Raw genomic sequence first — 7,176 nt, forward strand, 5'->3', positions numbered from 1 at the left:
AGGAAGGGACAGGAAAGCTGGTGCTAGGGAAACTGAGGTCAAGAAGGCGAGGGTGTTGACATGTCGGGAGGTTGGCAAACAATGCCACAAAACAGTATGTGTATTAGTTGTGTAAAGAGAAGCTAGTTTGCTCTGTAAACCTTCATCTAAGGTAAGATTAGAAAAAAAAAAGAAGAAGAAGACAGACTTACAAGTCTGAGAGTCTGAAGAAACCTTGAGAGTATGGCCCCTGGATACCCTTTTAACTCAGTACTAAAGTCTCTTCTGAGGTTCACCCTTCAGCCAGATATTAGACAGGCCCATGAAACAATAATATGTATAGCTTAACAATGTACGTGAGACTAGGTGGGCACAGCAGCCCAGGGGCAAGGGTGAAAAGGCAGGAGGGGACAGGAAGCCTGGAAGAATGGAAATGGGGTACCCAAAGTCAAGAAGGGGAGTGTTTACACATCGTGGGGTTGGCAACCAACGTCATAATAGGTGTATTAATTGTTTAATGAGAAAGTAATTTGCTCTGTAAACCTTCATCTAAAGCACAATTTAAAAAAAAAAGTCTTCGTTTCTCCTACTGCCTGAGTAGTATTCCATTGTATGTATGTATCACATTTTGTTTATCCATTCATCTGCTGATGGGCCTTTGGGTTGTTTCCACCTGCTTATGTACAACCAAAAACCTCATGAAATTTTGTTCCTCGGTTTGGAGGTTTAGGGTCATGGTTTCATGGGAATCCCAGTTAACTGGCCTAATAACGTGTTTAGTGCTCCTGTTCTACCTCTTAGTTCATCGTGTAGTGCCTGGGGTCTTAAAAGCTTACAAGCAGCTGTCCAAGGCAAGACAATTGGTCTCTATTTGTCTGGAGCAACAGAGGAAGAAAGTCAGGAATAGAAGGAGGATATGAAATATGTGGCCAATTGCCTCCATGAACAGCTGCCTCCTTTGCCATGAGACCAGAAGAAGCATATGGTACCCGGCTACCATTACTGAACACTTTAATCAAAGATTCTATAGAAGAACCTTGATCAAGAACAATACGTGTATTAGAATCTTGATTTCTTATGGAATCCAGAATTTTTGGAGCCATGGAGCCTGGATGAACCCTTGAAACTATTGTCCTGAGATAATTTTTAAACCTTAAACCAAAAATATCCCCTGAAGTCCTCTTAAAACCTAACAATAACCTAGCTAAACTAGTAAAGAATGTCTGCCTTGAGCATTATGCTCTCTTAAGAACTATCTATATGGGATCAAATTGACAATAGCAACTCAAAAGATTAGATAGGAACCTTAGGGTGCAGTGAGTTTATGTTAATGGGGGAGGAACACCTCCGAAAAGGAGGATGAGAGTCGTTGCACAACTGGAGAATGTAATCAACGTCACTGAGTTGTACGTGTAGATATGGTTGACTTTGCTGTATGTTTTGCTGTGTATGCTCTCAGCGAAAACGAGATAAAATTTTCAGATAAGTTGAGTTTAGGCAGCAGAAGTTCTGACTAGGAAGTTGTGGTTGTTGTGTGTCGTTGCGTCAATTCCAACTCATAGCGATCCGATGTGACAGAGTAGAACTGCCCTATACGGTTTCCCAGGCTGTAATATTTATGGGAGAAGATCACCAGGCATTTTCTTCTGTGGAGCCATGGGTAGGTTTGAACCACTGACCACTTGGTTAGCAGGCGAGCATTTAACCATCACGCCACCAGGGCTTCTCTGATTAGGAAGAAACTTTCAAAAACAGATGTTTCATGACTGAGAAGGTCCCTGGCTGGCACAAATGGATTATGCTAGAAGTTGGTGCTTCAAACCACAACGAAGGTGCCTCAGAAGAAAGGCCTAGAGATCCGTGTCTGTCACGATTACAGCCTAGAAAATCCCATGGAGCAGTTCTACTGTGTAGTCCACGGGGTTGTCATGAATCAGAATCGACTCCATGGCAACAGGTTTTTTGTTTGTTTGTTTTTAGTGGCTGAGAGGCTCAATGGCTAAGGCTCTTAACCCAGGCAGGAATTCCCAGCTCTGACACTTAATGACTTCATAAGCTCACTGTAGCTCCATCCATTTCAGTTTTCTCATCTATAAAATGGGGGAAATTATAGCTCTTATCTCCCTACATCCATAGAATTATCACGAAGACTGAATGGGAAGAGATATACATAAGCAAAGCAGTCACGGAAATCCCTGGCATATAGGAAGTGCTCAGTAAAAAGGAGATATGATTATGATTGTTGTCATTCTGATATTATTATGATTGTTGTCATTCTGATATTATTATGGTGTCAAACCACAGATCGTGGATTGAGGACATACTGGGGAGAACAGAGTGGCCAGGAGGTGAGCCTGCAGGGTAAAATGGCATCTGTTCAGCAGGAGCCCCCAACTGTTCACAGCTGAGGGGTGATTTCAATGCCACAGAGGAGTGGCCTGACCAGGGTGGCTATGGTGATGGGACTTCCTGGGAGTGGGGAATGGGAGATGAGAGGGCTCCGAGGTTATTTTGTTTTGGGGGTCAGTGGGGAATGGAGGGCTCACTCCATCACTCTGTGGCTGGCTCAGCTCCCCGGCAGGGCCAGGCACACAGCCCAGCTGCTATGGCTGGTCACAGGGCCAGTGTCACAGGGCACCCTGCCTCATCTTGCTCTTATCTGAATTGTCCCTATTACTGTGTTCCTAGAAGGACATCACCCAGGGTGAATGGCTGATGGAAGAGAGGTGGGAGAGGTATTTGTGAAGGCAGAGTGTTGATGGGGAGAGTGCTGGGCTTTTGGAGACAGGGCCAGGCAGGGAAGGGACAGCCTATATATGTATATCCTAACAGATCCCGAGTCTCTAACGCCGAGAATCATCCTTTGGTCTCCACCTGTAGCTGAAACACCACTGCTCCTATCATCTTCACCATCACCCTGGGTCATCCAGATGGAATGCCTGCGGCTCACTTCCCACCCCATTCTTTGTCCTCCCTTTATTACCATGACTTCATTTCCTTCCATGGAATGCTTCTTTCCTCGTATTTCCCTCCCCTCTGCCATGGCCCTGTGGCGGACCTCACTTCACACATCTGCACCCGAGCTTGCAGCTCTGACTCCAGCCTTCACCCAATCAGTGCAGAGCACAGCACAGCATCAGCAAGACATTCTCTTCATCATGCAGACCCTTCCTCAGGACCCTCCATGCCTCCCTTTCTGATTCATGGAGCTCTGGGTTCTCTTCATGATTTCCATGATAGCCCATGCTGTGGCCCCAATCTACACCCTCTCCACCCTGCAGCCCTCCTTCCCTGAACTCCTAGCCCAGCAGCCTCATTGTGGTGCTGGCAGGTGCCCAAGCGACCAAGGCTGTCCTGGTCCATCCCTTTGCCTGTGGTGGGAACCGGGACAGAGCTGTGTGAGGACAACGAGAGGTCTGGGTCAGAACATACTCCTACTTACACTTAAGGAGCACGGTGGGTGGGTGAAGGCAAAGGGGCTCCATGCCTGTCCCCAGGAGGCTGCAGAGGTGGGGAGATGCAGGCATGCACCCCAGTGCACCAGATGCAGAGCAAAAGGGGGAGGCCCCATGGTCGCCATCACTCTTGGGGGGTGAGACACTGTGGTGTCGGCAGAGGCAAGTTTCGGCCTCGTTCCCCAACATAGAGCCGGCTTTCCTGCCTGAGAGGTGACCTGCTGCCTGTCACAGTGTAGCATTAGCAGGCTAGTGTCTCCTGGAGTGGGGCCTTGTCCCTGCGCTGCTAAGCCTCCACTTACCACAGAGCCGGTAAGTGTGCTGGGAGCGGGAGTGGTGGGCGTATGAGGCCCCCTGGGTGACAGGTCTGTAAAAGGACTACTTCAAAATCTGGGCACTTGGCTGGAACAGGATAGCTAACCCCGGTTTGAATCAAGCTCCATGTTGTTAACCTAACTCTGTTTGGGATCAACCTGAGTCTCCACGTCTGCTTTTCTGAAAAGACAACTTAGCTTCCTGTAGAAGTTTAACTGCTTTTGACACAATAAGGGTGGGGGGGTCAAGAATGTTTTTGAAGATTATTTCAGAAAGCCTATGTTGAGAAATGGAAACCCTGGTGGCTCAGTAGTTAAGAGCTACAGCTGCTAACCAAAAGGTTGGCAGTTGGAATCCACCAGGCACTCCTTGGAAACTTTATGGGGCAGTTCTACGCTGTCCCATAGGGTTGCTGTGAGTTGGAATCGACTTGACCGCTATGGATTATTTGGTTTTGTGTTGAGAAGTAGATTAACTTGTGGTTGTCTTTTGACTCCTCTGTAACCCCCAGGCCCATGTACAATAGCCCCCCTTATCACGGGGGAAATGTTCCAAGACTTCTGTGGATGCCTGAAACCACGAATATACACTCACATAAACATGGATATAAATACACACACACTGTTTTGTCCTATACATACATATCTATGATAAAGTTTAATTTATAAATTAAGCACAGAAAGAGATTAACAGCAACGAATAATTGAATAAAACAATTTTAACACCGTTTTTGTTTCGACTCTTAGTGACCCTACGTACAGGAGATCAAAACGCTGCCCGGTCCTGCACCATTCTCACGATTGTTGTTATGCTTAAGCACACTGTTGCAGCCACTGTGTCAATTCATCTCACTGAGGGCCTTCCTCTTTTTCCGTGACCCTCTACTTTAACAAGCATGATGTCCTTCTCCAAGGACTGGTCCTCCTGATAGCGTGTCCTAAGCATATGAGTCGAAGTCTCACCATCCTTGCTTCTAAGGAGCATTCTGGCTGTAATTCTTCCAAGGGAGATTACTTCATTCTTCTTAAAGTCCATAGTATATTCAAAATTCTTCATCAACAGCGCAATACAATGGCATCAATTCTTCTTCTTCAGTCTTCCTTATTCATTGTCCAACTTTCACATGCATATGATGTGATTGAAAATACCACGGCTTGGGTCAGGCGCACCTTACACTGCAAGGTGACATCTTTGCTCTTCAACACTGTAAAGAGATCCTTTGCAGCAGATTTACCCAATGCAATGCGTCTTTTGATTTCTTGACTGCTGTTTCCATGGCTGTTGATTGTGGACCCAAGTGAAATGAAATCCTTGACAACTTCAATCTTTTCTCCGTTTATCAGGATGTTGCTCATTGGTCCAGTTGTGAGGATTATTATTTTCTTTATGTTGAGGTGCAATCCACACTGAAGGCTGTGGTCTTTGATCTTCGTTAGTAAGTGCTTCAAGTCCTCTTCACTTTCAGCAAGCAAGGTTGTGTCATCTGCATAACACAGGTTCTTAATGAGTCTTCCTCCAATCCTAATACCCCGTTCTTCTTCATATAGTCCAGCTTCTCGGGCTATTTGCTCAGCATACAGATTGAATAGATGTGGTGAAAGAATATAGCCCTGACACACACCTTTCCTGACTTTAAATCAGTCAGGATCCCCTTGTTCTCTCCTAACAACTGCTTCTTGATGTATGTAAAGTTTCCTCATGAGCACAATTAAGTGTTCTGGAATTCCCATTCTTTGCTATGTTATCCATAATTTGTTATGATCCACACAGTCGAATGCCTTTGCATAGTCAATAAAACACAGGTAAGCTTCCTTCTGGTATTCTCTGCTTTCAGCCAGGATCCATCTGACATCAACAATGATATCCCTGGTTCCACCTCTTCTTCTGGCAGATCCCTGTCCATATACTGCTGCAGTCATTTTTGAATGATCTTCAGCAAAATTTTGCTTGTGTGTGATATTAATGATATTTTTCTATAATTTCCACACTCGGTTGGATCACCTTTCTTGGGAATAGGCATAAATATGGATCCCTTCCAGTTAGTTGGCCAGGAAGCTGTCTTCCATATTTCTTGGCATAGACGAATGAGCACCTCCAGCACTGCATCTGTTTGTTGAAACATCTCAATTGATATTCCATCAATTCCTGGAGCCTTGTTTTTCGTCAATGCCTTCGGAGCAGTTTGGACTTCTTCCTTCAGTACCATAGGTTCCTGATCATATGCCATCTCTTGAAATGGTTGAATATCAACTAATTCTTTTTGGTATAATGACTCTGTGTATTTCTTCCATCTTCTTTTGATGCTTCCTGTGTTCTTTAGTATTTTCCCCATAGAATCCTTCACTATCGCAACTCAAGCCTTGAATTTTTACTTCAGTTCTTTCAGCTTGAGTAACACTGAGCATGTTCTTCCCTTTTGGTTTTCCATCTCCAGCTTTTTGCACACGTCATTATAATATTTTACTTTGTCTTCTCGAGACACCCTTTGAAATCTTCTGTTCAGTTCTTTTACTTCATCAATTCTTCCTTTTGCTTCAGCTGCTCGATGTTTGATAGCAAGTTTCAGAGTCTCCTCTGACATCCATCTTGGTCTTTTCTTTCTTTCCTGTCTTTTCAATGACCCCTTGCTTTCTTCATGTATGATGTCCTTGATGTCATTCCACAACTCGTCTGGTCTTCGGTCATTAGTGTTCAATGCGTCATATCTATTCTTGAGATGGCCTCTAAATTCAGGTGGGTTATATGCAAGGTTGTATTTTGGCTCTCATGGACTTGCTCTGATTTTCTTCAGTTTCAGCTTGAACTTGCATATGAGCCATTGATGGTCTGTTCCACAGTCGGTCCCTGGCCTTGTTCTGACTGATGATATTGAGCTTTTCCATCATCTCTTTCCACAGATGTAGTCAATTTGATTTCTGTGTGTTCCATCTGGTGAGGTCCATGTGTATAGCCACCGTTTATGTTAGTGAAAGAAGGTATTTGCAATGACAAAGTTGTTGTTCTTGAAAAATTCTATCATTCGATCTCCGGCATTGTTTCTATCACCAAGGCCTTATTTTCCAACTATTGATCCTTCTTTGTTTCCAACTTTCGCATCCCAATTGCCAGTAATTATCAACACATCTTGATTGCATGTTCGATCAATTTCAGACTGCAGCAGCTGAAAAAATCTTCTATTTCTTCATCTTTGGCCCTAGTGGTTGGTGCGTAAATTTGAATAATAGTCGTATTAACTGGCCTTCCTTGTAGGCATGTGGATGTTTTCCTATCACTGACAGCATTGTACTTCAGGATAGGTCTTGAAACATTCTTTTTGATGATGAATGAAACACCATTCCTCTTCAAGTTGTCATTCCCAGCATAGTAGACTATATGTTTGTCCAATTCAAAATGGCCAATACCAGTCCTTTTCAGCTCACTAATGCCT

Source organism: Loxodonta africana, chromosome 8 (genome assembly GCF_030014295.1).
Source record: "Loxodonta africana isolate mLoxAfr1 chromosome 8, mLoxAfr1.hap2, whole genome shotgun sequence".
NCBI classification, from domain to species: domain Eukaryota; kingdom Metazoa; phylum Chordata; class Mammalia; order Proboscidea; family Elephantidae; genus Loxodonta; species Loxodonta africana.